Source organism: Pleurodeles waltl, chromosome 3_1 (genome assembly GCF_031143425.1).
Source record: "Pleurodeles waltl isolate 20211129_DDA chromosome 3_1, aPleWal1.hap1.20221129, whole genome shotgun sequence".
Taxonomy (NCBI): Eukaryota; Metazoa; Chordata; class Amphibia; order Caudata; family Salamandridae; genus Pleurodeles; species Pleurodeles waltl.
This window is the reverse complement of record NC_090440.1, coordinates 1078594011-1078611223: the sequence shown is the minus strand read 5'-3', so window position 1 is coordinate 1078611223 and position 17213 is coordinate 1078594011.

Genomic DNA, 17213 nt, shown 5'->3' with positions numbered 1-17213 from the left:
AGTATTTACCTTTTTTTTAAAACATGCCATAGGGGGCCCAGATATGGGCCACCATACATGGCACAGGGTGCAATGGCCATGCCCAGAGGACCCTTGTCCCCTGTGCTGGCCTTTGGGGTGGTGGGCATGACTCCTGCCTTTTCTAAGGCAGGAGTGATGTGGCATGGTAGGTTTAGTGCCATTAAATGACGCTAATCTGGTGAGAGTATTTTTTTTTTTTTTACTCTAACCAGCCTAGCGTCAATTTGTGGTGCTAAACACCCATCTCCCATACCGCCACCCTCACCCTGCTAATGTCAATCTTTGTGACACTAGCCCACTCTTTGCGCCGGATTTTGCCATTCCATTAATATGGTGCTCGGCTGGCATCCTGGAATTGCGGTGCTATACTTTTTGATGCAAATGTGCGTTAGCGCAGGTTTGCGTCAAAAATGTATAAATCAGGGCCTTAGTGCTTACACACATGAAAGAAAACACTCAGTGTTCCAAAAATTAAAAGGTACTTTATTTTGATGACACAAATACCAAAAATACCATAGAGACTGTACTCCCTTAGGAGGTAAGTAATACACAATTATATACACTAGTATGCAGAAATAGGCATAAAACAGTTAGAAAACAGTGCAATTAGTAAAAATCATAATACTTAGAAATGGCCCTGGGGGAACACCAACCATACACTAAGAAAGTGGAATGCAAAAGTCGTTCCCCCACCTAGTCAAGTGTAGTGTGTAGAGGGGAGGTGGGAGTACTCGCAAAGTCCAAAAGTCAGTACCACAACCCATCCCAGCAACCAAGAAAACATGAATAAATCAGAGTGAGTTCCCAAGAACACGCACAGAGAAGTAAAGAAGAATATTGCAAAACCCAGAAGAGACTGCAAGACACCAACAGTAGATTCCTGGACAAGAAGACCTTGTACCAAAGAGGACAACGTTGGGTTCCTGGAGGATGCAGGTGATGTCCCACACAGGATGGAGGATTGCAGTCAAGTTTTCATCATCGGTGTCTGCTAACAAGCCTTGGCACACACAAAGCTCGTGGTTAGCGAAAAATCTTGCTGCTCTATGAGACAGGCTCCCACGCTGCCGGAGAACCACTCAGGGAGCTGTGCATCGCAGAATGGAGTGCTGGGGACTGGAGCTTCAAGATGAACAAAGATCTTAGAGGAAGGATGACAACAAGCGTTGGCAGCTGCAAAGGACACAGTGCACCAGGGTACTGTCTTTCGTGGGGAGGCAAGGTCTTACCTCCACCAAAGTCGGACAGTGGGAAGAGAGGACCACCGGGACCACTTCAATCCACCACCCGTGATGCAGAATCCAAGCAGCTCAGCAAGAGATGGGATCCAAGCAGCAGGCAAGTGACTCCTTCACCCCAAGGGAGATTCGTTCTTCCTTTTGATGCAGGCTGAAGACAGGCTGTCCTCAGAGGATGCACGACTGGGGAAATGTTGCAGTTGCTGGAAGGAGCCAGAGATGCAGTGTTGCAGGAGGTGTCTTGCTTCTTTGTTGCAGCTTGTAGGGTCCTGAAGAGTCCAGATGCCATTTCTTCAGTCAGATGTTGAAGTGGAGGATGCAGAAGACTCCTGCTGGATTCTTGCAATCCAAATCTGAAGAACCAACCAAAGGAGAGCCCCAAAATAGCCCTGAAAGGGGGATTGGTCACCTAACCAGACGGCACCTTTTAGAAGAGGGCTTTGACATCACCTGCTGGCACATGGCCACTCAGATGCTCCAGGAGTTCCCTGCCAACCTTGAATCCGTAATGGCAAAACCCAGGAACCCTCTGGAGGAGCTCTGAGTACTACCCCTAGGGTGGTAATGGACAGGGGAGTGGTCACTCCCCTTTCCTTTGTCCAGTTTCCTCCCAGAGCAGGGCATGTGGGTCCCTGAACTGGTTTATGAAAGGAGGGCACCAAATATGCCCTTCAAAGCATTTCCAGTGGCTTGGGGAGGCTACCCCTCCCATGCCTCTCACACTTATTTCCAAAGGAAGCGGGTGTAACACCCCTCTCCCAAAGGAAATCCTTTGTTCTGACTTCCTGGGCTCGAGCTTCTCAAGCAACAGGAGGGCAGAGACCTATCTGGGAGCTGGCAGCAGCTTGGGCTGCCTGGAAACCCTCAGAAGGCTGTAATGGCAATACTGGGGGTCCTCTAAGGAGCCCCCAGAGTGCTTGGAATCATACAACCAATGTTTGCAAAAGCCTTGGGGTATGATTCCAACATGTTTGATACCAAACATGCTTGTGTTTGGAGTTACCATTATGTAGCTGGACATAGGTAGTGACCTATGTTCAGTACATGTGTAAAATGGTGTCCCCGCACTCACAAAGTCTGGGAAAATGAGCCTGGAGTTCGTGTGGGCACCTCTGCTAGAGCAGGGTTGCCCTCACACACAGGTACTTTGCACCTTGCCCTCTGGGCTGGAAGGCCTGCCATAGGGATGACCTATAAGTAACCTGGTGTAGTGAAAAATGGCAGTGAAAGGGTGCTTGCACCTTTTCACGCTGGCTGGAATGGCAGTCCTGCAGAAGCCTTTGCTTGGGCTCCCTATGGGTGGCTAAATATATGCGGCAGCCCGTAGGGACCCCCTGGAACCTCAATGCCCTGTGTCCCTAAGTACCATATATTATAGACTTATAATGGGGCAACAGTGTGCCAATTGTGGATGAAATAAAGAGTTTTGGGAGAGAGCATGATCATTGGGGTCCTGGTTAGCAGGATCCCAGTGAACACAGTCATGCACACTGACATCAGGCAGAAAAAAGGGATAACCATGCCAAGAAAGAGGGTACTTTCCTACATCAAAGGATCAAAATACGTAAGGAACAGTTTTAGTTTAAAATGGCATGCTATGATTTGCAAGTGAAAGCCTCTTATGAGTTTGAATGTGACTTTCAAAAGAAATTAAGACAGGCATTTTTTTCAAAAATCAAATACAGGATGGAACTACAAACTTTAGATCATTAACAAAAGAAGAAACAGAACAAAGGAGGAATTCGACTCACTTTCAAAAGATTATTTACATTGAAGCACTTCTGCTTTGGCTCAGCAGGGAAAAGCGCTCCTGTGTAAGCCCTAAAACAAAAGAAAGGTCATAATAAACATCCTAGAAGTTACATTGTGACTGGTGTAAATGTGGCAAACATTTTTGTACTTAAAAGGAGAGGGAGAAGGGAGGAATCAACTCACTTTCATAGCAAATTGCAATGCTACTGATCTGCTTGATCTCGGTGAGGAAATTGTAACTGTCTCAGTTCTGAAACAAAGGTATGGGCACTGCAGGGGCCCCCGTAAGAGGGCCCCACAAAGTATTTCAGTGTCTGCTTTGCAGACACTGAAATACGCGACGGGTGCAACTGCACCCGTCGCACCCCTGCAACTACGCCGGCTCAATTCTGAGCCGGCGTCCTCGTTGCAGGGGCATTTCCGCTGGGCCGGCGGGCGCTCTTTTGGAGAGCGCCCGCCGGCCCAGCGGAAATGTTTGAATGGCCGCCGCGGTCTTTTGACCGCGGTGCGGTCATTTGTCGGCGGTACCTTGGCGGACGGCCTCCGCCGTCCACCAAGGTCTGAATGACCCCCCTAATTCCTAACATATAACTTTATGCAAAACAATTATATTAATGGATTATCCATATTAAAATCAACGTTAAAAGGTAGTACATTCTGGTTGAGGAATTCGGGCTACTTGCTTTATAGCATGAACACTGAAATTTATAGCCTTTTCACACATTTAAGTTGGTGAGGTTGTTTTCTCTTTTCTACCTAGGCTGGAGCACAACACATTATATAATGTGTTTACCCTAAGCCCCACTCCAGGAGGAGACTTCTCCCAGTCCCAATCACTAGTCTCATAATCTATTCCCTAACCCATCTTTTAGTGGGATAGTGTTAGTGAGAAAGGTATGGACCTTACAACTGTCCTCTGCTGCAGTCTCCTACTTGACCAATTTGTGTGATCTAGGACAATGGCGATGTCCTCATAGCAGTCTTTAAGTGAGAACTTCAAAACAGGCTTATCATAGGAAATGAGCACTTAGAACAGGGGCAGGTCAGAAGGGTATTTATTTTTGATTCACAGAATAGTATGACTTAATGCTAGTTTTGTGGTTGTCAGTGGATATTTGATAGGTGAGGACCACCTGGATGTCCTCATCCAAGTAAAGTTTACCCTATGCTGTAGCTCTATTAACTTTACGAAAACACCATGAAGAAATACTAAACTTCCAACACATCTCTTACTGTTGGAAAAAGATTTCTGGAATCAAAATGTTATCTTTTCCTTTTATTATTGATGGTAAAAACAGTCATGATCTTAATACCACACTTAACAAGGGGTCCCATGATCTTTTCATCATTAGTAACAACAAAAAGTCCATTTGTGATATTTAAAGGCTGTAGTGTAGTAGTCCCGTTTTGGTTTAAGAGTGCTACAGTGGCGGTTCAGTGTAGCTTTGCTTTAACCCCCAGTGCCGACACCAGGGAGGGGGTTAAAAAATCCTTGGGTGAGTCGCATCAAAGTATTTTTTTTTATTTGAAAATACCCCGGGATACATGCGAGGCGCGCTGACGTCACTGTTTTGTTTTCTCCATCGGAGCAGGAAGCGTCCTGCTCCGATAGGGAAAACGGTTCCAAACTGCCTTCCCGATGTTCGGGAAGGCCCCGTTTGAAAGGGGAGACTCTCCCCTTTCAAACAAGGCCTTCCTGAACAGGTTTTCTGGCCCTCGATTGCTGCGCCAGGGCCATGAAACCCCAATAGACACCAGGGATTTCACTTGGGGGGGTTCAGCCCCCTCGGCAAACATATATATATATATATATATATATATATATATATATATATATATTCGCCCCAAGTTGTCTTGCTGTTGCAACTTGCGTCTTCAAAGCAATGCACTTACTTCAACTGATGCGTTTCAACTGTAGCTTTGAAGAAGAAATATAAAAGTCAAGTAAGTCTTGTGATTATGTTTCTGCTACAAAAGGATCAGACTTTTGTCTAGTGGCAGTTTTGATGCCATAAAGTAGCGCAGAACGTTTATATGCCTACTGCAAAGATCAAATTTGTATTTTATGTAAATAGCTGAGTACATTAGTAAAGTCAGCCATTACCTGCTCTATATCACAAATGAAATGTATGTGCAGGGGGGCATGGAGAGCAGAAGGGCACTTTTGCTGGGTGGTAGTGAGGGAAACCTAGGAGGAGGTCATGGGAGTGGGAGCATCAATAATGATGGTGCTAGAGGTGCTAAAGACTGTGATGATTGGTATGTGACAATGTGAAGTAATGCTGTGTCTTTTTATGAGTGTCTTGAAAGAACGTGCTGATTGAGGGAAGAAGCGAAGGAAAGGTGACCTCTACTGTTGCATGTATCACACACACACACACCAGCAATTTTGTGACTGTCTACATAGGCTAGTGTTTTATAGAAACAGTTTAGCCAGTAGCAGAGATGGCATCTTGTTGGATGACTGCTGCTCAAGCCCTCACTTGGGTTATAGAGGACAGCTCTGACGTAGGGTCAGAGACTGAGACAGCAGATACTGAAACAGCATATGAGGGATAGGACAATGGCGCAGACTCTGGGAGTGATTTTTCAGTGGTAGGAGTACCATTCAATAACTCCTCTTCCAGTGATTATGAGGGAGGTGATGAGGACAGTCCTGATGTCCCTGCACAAGCACAGTCTGTGCAACCGGACAATAGCGGGTTAGCCCAACCCAGAGAGCAGGTGCATGCGGCAGCAAGAACAGAGAGAATGCTCTCTTGGGAGCTCCCCAATTTAGTTCAGCCCCAAATTCCACTGCCCAAATTGTATTGAGGAGACATCACAATTATCCATCACAAAACAAACTGGTTTTGTTAGGCAGGCACCTGTGCTTTTGGTCCTGGGCTCGGTGGCCATATAGGGAAACACACTAAACCCAGACATCTCTGGAAAGTAAACATCCGGGGGAGTCCACCGAGGTGTGACTTGTATGGATTCCCCAAAGTGTTGTTACCCAGAATACCCTGCAAACCTGAAATATTGAATAAAAACTCAATTTTTTCTTGCATTTCTGTCACACAAACTACAGGGATATGCTGGGATCCACACAATTCCTACCACCCAGTATTTCACCACCTGTCCTGATAAAAACACTACCCCACTTGAGTGCCTGTACCTACTGCATGCATCAGGAATGGATCACTCCAGGGTCAACAGTTGCCCTCATGTAAGGACCAACATTGACTATTGTGTGATCCATTCCTGTTGCGGGCACTAGGCCTACCCACACAAGTGAGGTGCCATTTTTATCAGGAAACTTGGGGGAATGCTGGGTGGAAGGAAATTTGTGGCTCCTCTCAGATTCCAGAACTTTCTCTCACCAAAATATGAGGAAAAGGTGTTTTTTGCCAAATATTAAGTTTTGCAAAGGATTCTGGGTAACAGAACCTGATGAGAGCTCCACAAGTCACCCCATCTTGGATTCCCCTAGGCATCTAGTTTTCAAAAATTCACAGGTTTGGTAGGTTTTCCTAGGTGCCGGCTGAGCTAGACGCCAAAATCCACAGCTAGGCACTTTGCAAAAAATAGCTCTGTTTTCTTTGGGAAAATGTGATGTGTCCACATTGTGTTTTAGGGCATTTCCTGTCACGGGCACAAGGCCTACCCACACAAATAAGGTACCATTTTTATCAGGAGACATGGGGGAATGCTTTGTGGCTCCTCTCAGATTCCAGAACTTTCTGTCACCGAAATTTGAGGAAGAAGTGTTTTTTGGCCATATTTTGAGGTTTGCAGATGATTCTGGGTAACAGAACCTGGTAGGATAACCACAAGTCAACCCATCTTGGATTCCCCTAGGTGTCAAGTTTTTTAAAATGCACAAGTTTGGCAGGTTTCCTTAGGTGCCATTTGAGCTAGAGGCCAAAATCCACAGCTAGGCACTTTCCAAAAAACACGTCAGTTTTCAATGTAAAAATGTGATGTGTCCATGCTGAGTTTCCTGTCACGGGCATTAGGTCTACCCATGCAAGTGAGGTACCATTTTTATCAGAAGACTTGGAGTAACACAGAATAGCAGAACAAGTGTTATTGCCCCTTGTCTTTCTCTACAGTTTTTCCTTCCAAATTTAAGCCAGTTTGTAAAAAAGGTGTCTATTTGGAAATGCCCCGTAATTCACATGCTAGTATGGGCATTCAGAGATGTGCAAATAACCACTGTTTCTCAACACCTTATCTTGTGCCCATTTTGGAAATACAAAGGATTTCTTGATACCTATTTTCACTCTTTATATTTCAGCAAATTAATTGCTGTATACCCGGTATAGAATGAAAAACCATTGCAAGGTGCAGCTCATGTATTTACTCTGGGAACCTAGGGATCTTGATGAACCTACAAGCCCTAAATACCCCTGCAACCAGAAACGTCCAGCAGGCGTAACGGTATATTGCTTTAAAAAATCTGACATCGCAGGAAAAAGTTACAGAGTAAAACATGGAGAAAAATGGCTGGTTTTTTTTCAGCTCAATTTCAGTATTTTTTTATTTCAGCTGTTATCTTCTGTAGGAAAACCTCATAGGATCGACACAAATGACCCCTTTGTGAATTTAGAATTTAGTCTACTTTACAGAAATGTTTAGCTTTCCGGGGTCCAGCACTGGTTTCACACCCATACCTGTAACTAACTGGAAAGAGGCTGAAAGCACAACATTTTTTAAAAATTAGGTATGTCCCAGTAAAATGCCGAAATTGTGTTGAAAAATGTGGTTTTCTGATTCAAGACTGCCTGTTCCTGAAAGCTGGGAAGATGTTGATTTTAGCACCACAAACCCTTTGTTGATGCCATTTTCAAGGAAAGAATCACAAGCCTTCTTCTGCAGCCCTTTTTTCCCATTTTGTTTTTTAAAAAGCAAACTTTTTGCTGTATTTTGGCTAATTTCTTGGTCTCCTCCAAGGAAACCCACAAACTCTGGGTATCTTCAGAATCCCTAAGATGTGGGAAAAAAAGGACCCAAATTTGGTGTGGTTAGCTTATGTGGACAAAAGGTTATGAAGGCCTAAGCGTGAACTACCCAAAATAGACAAAAAAGGGCTCAGCACTTGGGGGGGGGGGGAGGCCCAGCAGCTAAGGGTTTAAGTGTTTGCATTTCTTGTGAACAGCTTCTCTTACAATAAACATGCATCCGAAGCTGTTCTGTAAAAAATGTCTGTGCTATGTTTTCTTAATGCCTGTTAAACGTAGCTCTAAGCAGCCTTTTTTTTACAGTGATCAGGCTTGTGCACAGTTTCAGAACTAGTCATATGGTGTCTGACCTTTTCCAGAATTTCATCCATCAGCCTAAAACAAAGTAGCAAAGCTACTTGAATATATCAGGAGAGTCACAAGTAACCCTGAGGTAATATAATGAGAAATCCTACTTGAGATAATTCCAGGAACTCCTAAGAGTTCTCTTGGCGATAATACCCAGAGTCACTCAGAGTTCTGTTCTTTTTAATATGCATATTTACTAATAAAAACCCAAATATACTCGGAGTGTGTACAACCCAAGAACCAAAATTCATGGAGCTAAATACAGATTTGTATTTTCACGCCTGTTATTTAAGATACCCAAATCCATTCAAAGTGCTCGTCTTAATACTTATATGTATTGATCAGAGACCAAAAAATGATCATATTAGAGCCTTGTTGTGTAAAGAAATAAAATTTACACTACCCATTGATCTGGTCTTAAAGAAACCAAGGGCCATATTTATACTTTTTGACGCAAATCTGCACTAGATTTGCGTCAAAAAGTATAAAGCCGGCGCTGCGGCCTGGTTAGCGTCAAAATAAATGACTCTAACCGGGCAGCAGAGGTGTAGGGAAGAGTGGGGGCTGTGCGCAAAGAATGGTGCAAGTCAGGTTAGAGTCCAGAATATTGACTCTAACCTGACTAGCGTCATTTCTTGATGCACAACCCCCATGGAAATGACTCCTGTCTTAGGAAAGACAGGAGTCATGGCACCTGGCCAATGTCCATGCCCAGGGGACTTCTGTTAGGCCCCCCATGCCACTTCTACGTTAAAACAAAAAATACTTACCTCTACTTACCGTAGATGGGTCCCCCCATCCATGGGTGTCCTCCAGGGGTGGGCGAGAGTGTCAGAGGGTGTCCCTGGCGGCAGGGAAGGGCACCTGTGGACTGCTTCCATGGTCTGAGACCATGGGAATGGGCCCACATGTCCCTTAACGCCTGCCCTGACCCAGGCGTTAAAAAATGACTCTAAACCAGTATTGAGTAATTTTTTAAGGCCCCCCCCCTCCCGTGCATCATTTTTGCATGGGAGTATAAATAAGGCGTGGTAGAATCATGGATAAACCAATCAGTAGTACAATTTACACAGAGAGCATATGCACTTTAGCACTGGTTAGCAGTGGTAAAGTGCCCAGAGGTCAAAAGTCAACAACAACAGGTCAGAAAAAATAGGAGGAAGGAGGCAAAAAGTTTGGGGATGTCCCTGTCAAAAAGCCAGGTCCAACAAGGCGCAAATGCCTTTGAGTTGTTTTTGCTCCGGAACACCTACCTTGCATGTCATTAACGCAAGGTAGGTTTCCACAGTAAAACAATAACTCTCACTCCATAAATTTGGCGCTAGACAGGTCTAGCACCAAAGTATAAATATGGAGTTAAGCTTGGGCCAAATTTGCATCAAAATAATGATGCAAATCCGGCGCAAACAGATTAAAAATAGGCCCCCAAGTCTTTCAAAGGTTCCTTATTTATAATGACTAAATAATAGCATAATAATAAACTGCCACTCCTCACACCTGTTATACCGTCCTAGAAGAGAAGCCTCTGCTAACTTAGCAGAGTTTGCTCATAGATACTGTTAGAAATGGGGTCTCTAGTTGGCAGTCGGTTTGCACCCTATCCAAGTAGGGACCCTCACTCTAGTCAGGATAAGGGAGATACCTGCTCAGGTAACCCCTGCTCACCCCCTTGGTAGCTTGGTATGAGCAGTCAGGCTTATCTCAGAAGCAATGTGCAAAGCATTTGCACATAACACACAGTAATAAATGAAGACACTACAAAAGGACACCACACCAGGTTTAGAAAAATAGGCATAATTTATTTATATAAAGCATGACCAATTACGATAAAAATCAACCATACAGTAATAAATATATGAATTCTACAAGATTTACTAAAAATTACAGTTCCTTGAAGTCAATAGCTCCACCTGGAGCTATCTCGGGGTCGTGATCAACAGTTCAGGACAGCCGTTGTGTCGCGGGCCAGCTACCATGTTGGGGAGACCCGCAAACAGTACCTTTGGATTTGCAGGGCATTCTGTCCTCACGGTGAACTCCGGAAAGCGGCGTCTCCGGCGTCGCGTTGTCGGTTCCGGAGTCGGACGGGAGTTGTTGGGCCCCTTGAAGTCAGCGCTGGTGTGGATAGTGTCAGGGCTGCGGTAAGAAGGGGGATGATGCGACGTACGGTGCCCACAGGACACGCTGCAAGCAGCGGCTCAGTGACGGATTCCAGTGGCATCGGTGAGACCATGGCTGCAGTGTGAAGCAGGACAGTGCGATGTGCGGTGTCACCAGGTCACGGTGCAGGCAGCGGCCTGTTCATTGCGGAAGCGCTGTCATCAGTTGACCCAAGCCAGCGGTGTAGGACGAGGCTTCCTGACCCTCATGAGCGGAGTCCTCAGGGCACGGTGCAGGCATGATGGCTGGTGACGACACTGAAGTCGATGATGCTGGCGTCGGTGGACTGGGGCTGCGGTGCCCGATGGGACGGTGCTTCATAAACCTCTCGAGCGGTGTCCACAGGCCACGGTGCAGGCAGCGGCACCAGTGTCAGCAGGAGCGTCTGCATCGGAGATTCCCAGGCTGTGGTGTTAGTAGGCGAAGCCAGAGTGCAGGAAACAGGTCACGGTGTGAGCAGCGGCTCGGTGCAGTCATCCGATGATTGCATTGGGGAGACCATGTTCACGGTGCGAAGCGGGGCAATGCGACGTAGGCAGGTCACAGTACAGGCCAGAGGTGTCTTTGGCGGTGGCGTGGTGGTTTCTCCTCTTGAATAGCACAAAACACACAGTTCCCAGTGCTGCAGGTCAAGGAAACTGAAGTGTTTGGTGTCCCTGAGACCTCCAACAGGAGGCAAGCTCTACTCCAAGCCCTTGGAGAGCTCTCTCAAGCAGGGCACACAGCAAAGTTCACCCTTTGTACTCTTTTCAGGCAGAAGCAGCAACTGCAGGCCAGTTCAGCAAAGCAACACAGCAAAGGGACAGTACTCCTCCTCCAGCTCTTCTTCTTGTTAGAGGTTCCTCTTGATTCCAGAAAGATTCTAAAAATCTGGATTTTTTTGGCCTTCTGCTTATACCCTGTTCTGCCTTTGAAGATGGCAAACTTCAAAGCAAAGTCTCAAGTGTTTGCAAGATCCTTCCTTGTCCAGGCCAGGCCCCAGATGCACACCACGGGGTTGGAGACTGCATTGTGTGAGGGCATGTACAGTACTTTCAGGTGTAAGCGACCACTCCTCCCTCCACTCTAGCTCAGATGGCCAATCAGTATATGCAGGCTACACCCCAGACCCCTTTGTTTTACTGTCTAGAGGGAATTCACAACAGCTCAACTGTCAAACTAACCCAGATGGGGAATCCACAAACAAGCAGTCACAGAATGGTTTTAGCAAGAAAATGCCTACTTTGTAAAAGGGTCAGTTTCAAACTCACAATCTAAAAACCAACTTCACTCAAAGATGTATTTTTCAATTGTGAGTTCAGAGGCCCCAAACTCCCTTTTTCTATTTGCCCTCAAAGGGAATCTGCGCTTTAAAGTTATTTAAAGGCAGCCCCCATGTTAACCTATCAGGGACATAGGTCTTGCAATAGTGAAACCCGAATTTGGCAGTATTTCACTGTAAGGACATATATAATACACCAGTATGTGCCGTACCTTTTAAATACCCTGCCCATTGCGCTACCTAGGGCCTACCTTAGGGGTGCCTTACATGTTCCAAAAGGGAGGGTTTGGGCCTGGTAAGTGGGTACACTTGCTAGGTTGAATTGATAATTTAAAAATGCACACACAGACACTGCGATAGCAGGTCTGAGTCACGTTTACAGGGCTACTTATGTGGGTGGCACAATCAGTGCTGCAGGCCCACTAGTAGCATTTGATTTTCAGGCCATGACCCCTCTGGTGCACTTTACCAGGGACTTACTAATAAACCAAATATGCCAATTATGGATAAACCAATCAACAGTACAATTTACCTAGGGAGCACTTGCACTTTAGCACTGATCAGCAGTGGTAAAGTGCTCAGAGACAATAAACCAGCAAAACAGACTCCAGTAAACCATAAAAACCGGAGGGTAGAAGGCAAAAAGAGAGGGGAGAGACGCCAAAAAGCTGCCAGGTCTAACAGATACCCAAATGTGTCTTTTGCCAGGCAGAACCTTTACAGTAGAGTCCTCACTTGGGAAGCTATTATGGTACTTCCCCCTCAATGGGGTTCGTACCTGTGAATATAAGTGTAGGTATAAAGCAGAGCATCAGGACTGCTACGCTGTCAAGAAGTATACCCTATCTGCTCTTTACCAAGGGTGCCCTCCCAGTTACCATACTGACTCCTCAAATTCAAATCAAAGTCAGATTTGATAAATAATTGTTAAATTGTTTAATATGTTCTGTTATACCCTTGAAATCGTGTTATCAAATATTAGTGCCTTTAAGTCAATTTGATTTAATCAAGCTTTAAAAGAGGAACATTGGATTTCAGATTATAGATACTAATTTGATTAAAATGCATGTAGCTCATAATATTATTTAATTTGGCCCTCATTATGACTCTGGGGGTAAATCCCACTTGACGCCATGCTGATGGCCACCAACTTACTGCGGCGGCAGCATTCACCATATTATGACACACACACACACACCAATCCGACAGAATTCAGCCACATACACAAATCCACCAGTCCAAAGGTCAGGGATAAACTGGCGTTATCAAAACCCACACAGTTACGCCAACAGAACAACGTCCACCACATTATGACCAACGAATCACCATGGCGGACATTCAACGGCAGTAAACCATTAGCAGTACATACCGCCACACACAGAATGGACACCCACATACAAAACAACACTACATTGGACAATTCAAACAACACACACCTGACAGGCATACACACACACACACACACCACTATAAAACACACACACATTTCCCACAACTCTTTATGATTACAAATCATTGCCACCAGACAGACACCAAGACCACAGAGACAACTAGAGCCACACACTACTCACACCCATACACCACTCACACACACCACATCACACACCCCAACACACTACCCAACACACCCTCACCAACACACCTAACATAACACCCATGGCACCACAAAGACACCACAAAGACACCGAGGGGGAGCTAAGGGTCATGGTGGATGAAATTATCAGGGTAGAACCACAGCTATTTGGAGAACAGGTGCAGCAGATATCAATTGCAAGAAAGATGGAGCTATGGCGGAGAATCTTGGACAGGGACAATGCTGTGGGACAGCACCCCAGAACAAGGGATGACATCAGGAAGAGGTGGAACGACCTACGGAGGAAGGTACATTCCATTGCAGCATTGCAGCAAGACACCAGCACGCCATACAGAGGACTGGCAGTGGACCCCCACCTCCTCCCCCACAACTCACAGCATGGGAGGAGAAAGTCTTGGCAATACTTCATCCTGAGGGCCTGGCCGGACTCGGAGGCATACTGGACACTGGTAAGTCAGCTCTCTACTATTATCACACCCCTACATGCATGCCATCACATACCCTCACCCTCACTCACATCACTCCACTACATCCCACACACTCTACCATCACATCTCACTAATCCTAATGCCAGGCCCTGCATGCTGTACCAATGCATGGACACCCCTCATAGCCCTGCATGGACACCCATCACTAAAGCATGTACAGCATAGAGAACTAACAATCCCACCATACACTAACAGGGCAAAACCAACCATAGAGTGGAAGCCAGGGATGTACAGTATGCCTTACACATTAACCATAACACATCATTTACATCCCCAAAGGTACGCCAGCCAATGTCACCGGAGACGAGGTGCCAGCACTATCCAGTCCCCCAACTGAAGAGGCCCACAGTGATGACAGTAACTCTGGACTTCAGGATCTAGACGACCTACCTGGCCCATCAGGGACCACTGGACAGCCGGTTACCCAAGCCCAGTCACACACCACCACAGGGCCTCCCCCTTCAGGAAACATCACCTTGGCACCCACCCAGCATACCCACACCTCTGTCCCCAGGACATGTCAATCAGCAGTGTGTCCACCTGTACAGGGACCCCAGGCCACACCTCACACACAAGACAATCAGGGACCTGGGGTCAGTGACAGTGGGCACACGGTTCAAGGGTAACAGAGGCACAGGCCAACAGGAAAACTGGGAGGAGTGCTGTGTGCCAGGGGGAGGACAGGCCCAGGGAACTGACTCTCCAGGATGCACTCTCCGATATCCTGGGAGCCTACCAACATTCCCAGGGCACAATGGGCCAGATCCTGGACAACGTCCAGGAGAACAGGCGGCTGCAGGAGGGACAGTACCAGGGGATCAGGGGGGACTTGCAGGCCATCAACAACACCCTGCTCTCCATAGCAGGGGTGCTGGCAGACATGGCCAACATTATGAGGGAGGCAGTCTCACACTAGCGGGCCCCTTCCACTAGCCAGTCATATGAACAGCCTTCCACTTCTGCTGCTGCTAGTGGCCAGGAGGCCCCATGACAGGACTCACAGGCCACCAGCACCCCTCCCCCTGCAGAAGGTGAACTACCCCACAAATGTTCCCTGCTTTCCGGACAGAAGCCAAAGACACTGCCAAGGCCCCTGCCAGGAAATTAGACTCTCCTGATTGTCTCCCTTGTGTCCCATTCAGTCACCCTGTCCAACTTGAACTGCCATTGCTCCCCTTCCTTTGTCCCCTTGTACAATGCACCTGTGCTAAAAACAGACTGGAACAATACCCTGGACTTTCCTCCATCATCACCCCATACCATTTCACTTTCCCCTATATATATTAGCACTTCAATAAACCCCCTTTGAGAAAAATCGATTTCGAGTATGTCATGTATATAAAATATTTATTGTTTGATACAGGTACAACCATTGAAAATGAACTGTACATAGAATGAGCATAGATTTCATGACCTGTAGCTGGCTGTAGTGATCACACCAGGAGTATTTTTTAAATCACCAAAATCTGCAAAATGAATAGCCAGAGGGAACAGTAATTGGGCATTGAATTGGGAATTGCGTGCATGCCAGTGCCACCCAGATTACAACCAAAGTCATTGAAATGCAAAGTTACACTGTCTTACCTGTGTGTTATTGGAAGTACTGACACATCACAGATGTTCTGTTGTCCTCATCTTCATCCTCTGCCTCCTCATCCTCTGTGTCCACAGAGTCCACTGCTGCCACAGGTGCATCTCCAGTATCCTCCTCCTGCAGAAAAGGGACATGGCGTCTGAGGGCCAAGTTGTGCAACATGCAGCATGCCACCACTATCTGCAGACCTTCTTGGATGTGTAGTACAGGGATCCACCTGTTAGATCGAGGCACCGAAACCTAGCCTTCAGGAGGGCAAAGGTTCTCTCAATTATCCTTCTGGTTGGCCCATGTGTCTCATTATAACGTTCTTCTGCCCTTTTCCTGGCATTCCCCACAGGGGTCAGCAGCCATGATAGGTTTGGGTAACCAGAGTCACCTGCAATTGTAGAGGGACAACATTTAGCCACACACTATCTTATATGACCCACACCATACCCATACACCAACATATACTGGGTGTGAACCAGGGCTCACCCATAAGCCACACCCTGTACCTCTGTAGTTGGGCCATCACATTTGGGATGCTGCTATTCCTTAGGACAAAGGCATCATGCACCGACCCAGGATACTTGGCATTGACATGGGAGATGTACTGGTTCAGCCAAGCACACCATCTGCACATTCATGGAGTGGAAACGCTTATGATTCCTGAACACCTTTTCACTCTGGCGGGGGGACAAATGCAATATGAGTTCCATCAACCACCGCAATTATACTGGGGCTATGTCCCATTGCATCAAACTCGCCATTCACAGTGGCCAAATCCTCAACCTGGGGTAATGCAATGTAGCTGCACATGTAGTTTATCAGGGCAGACAACACTATTGTCAGCACTATTGAGAACATTGGCTGTGACATTCCTGCTGCCAATCCCACTGTCACTTGGAACAAACCAGTTACCAGGAAATGGAGTACTGTTAGCATTTGCACATGCGGGAGGATCACAGTGGGGTGACAGATACCAGATATCAGGTCAGGCTCCAATTGGGCACACAGCTCTGTGTTTGTGTGCCTGTCCAGTCTATAGGTGAGTATTATGTGCCTGTCCTCCAGTGTAGCCAAGTCCACCAGGGGTCTGTACACAGTGGTATGTCTCCATCTCCTATTCATCCGCCGAGGTAGGAATCTATGGGACAAAATAGTGAGGAGCCTGTCACAAACTGAACAATTAAACCACAACAGTAGTTTGCATTCTAAGAACATGTAATGGGTCAGTGTGATTGGTCCAGTATGTGCCTATTTCTCCTGTGATGCAGCATTATTCCATAGGGCTCACCCTCCAAAATGGCATCCGCCTGTCTTGTGTAGAGGGACAGGTGGAAGTGAGGTAATTCCGCTGACGTTGTGCACCATGGCGGGAGGCGGTCAGGAACTGCCGTGCAAATCCTCATTGGTTAATATTGGGCCCTCTGGGTTACAGTGGCCAATGGTGGTCTACGCCGGAGGTGACGAAATGCACAACCGAGAACGTGACTGCCATTTTCTATCATATTCCTCACTTGTTACCTGGCCTCCCAATGAGGAAGGGGCGTCCGCCGAACCCTGAACCCCCCGATGGCCCGCATACTGGCAATGGCCTATACAGAGTTGGATGGGCACTTGAGGGCAACACAGGGGGGATGAGTACAGTGGTTATCATTACAGCTTACGCCGAGTGGGGTGGTATCCGGGTGGTGGGTGTGTGTCCTTGGGTGCCCCTAGGCCAGGCCAGACATAATAGCGTGGTGGCTAGAGGTCTGATTGGAATATGATAGCTACCTAGCTTGTTAGCATCCACTACTGGGCAGGGCTGCGTGGGACCCAGGTGTGCT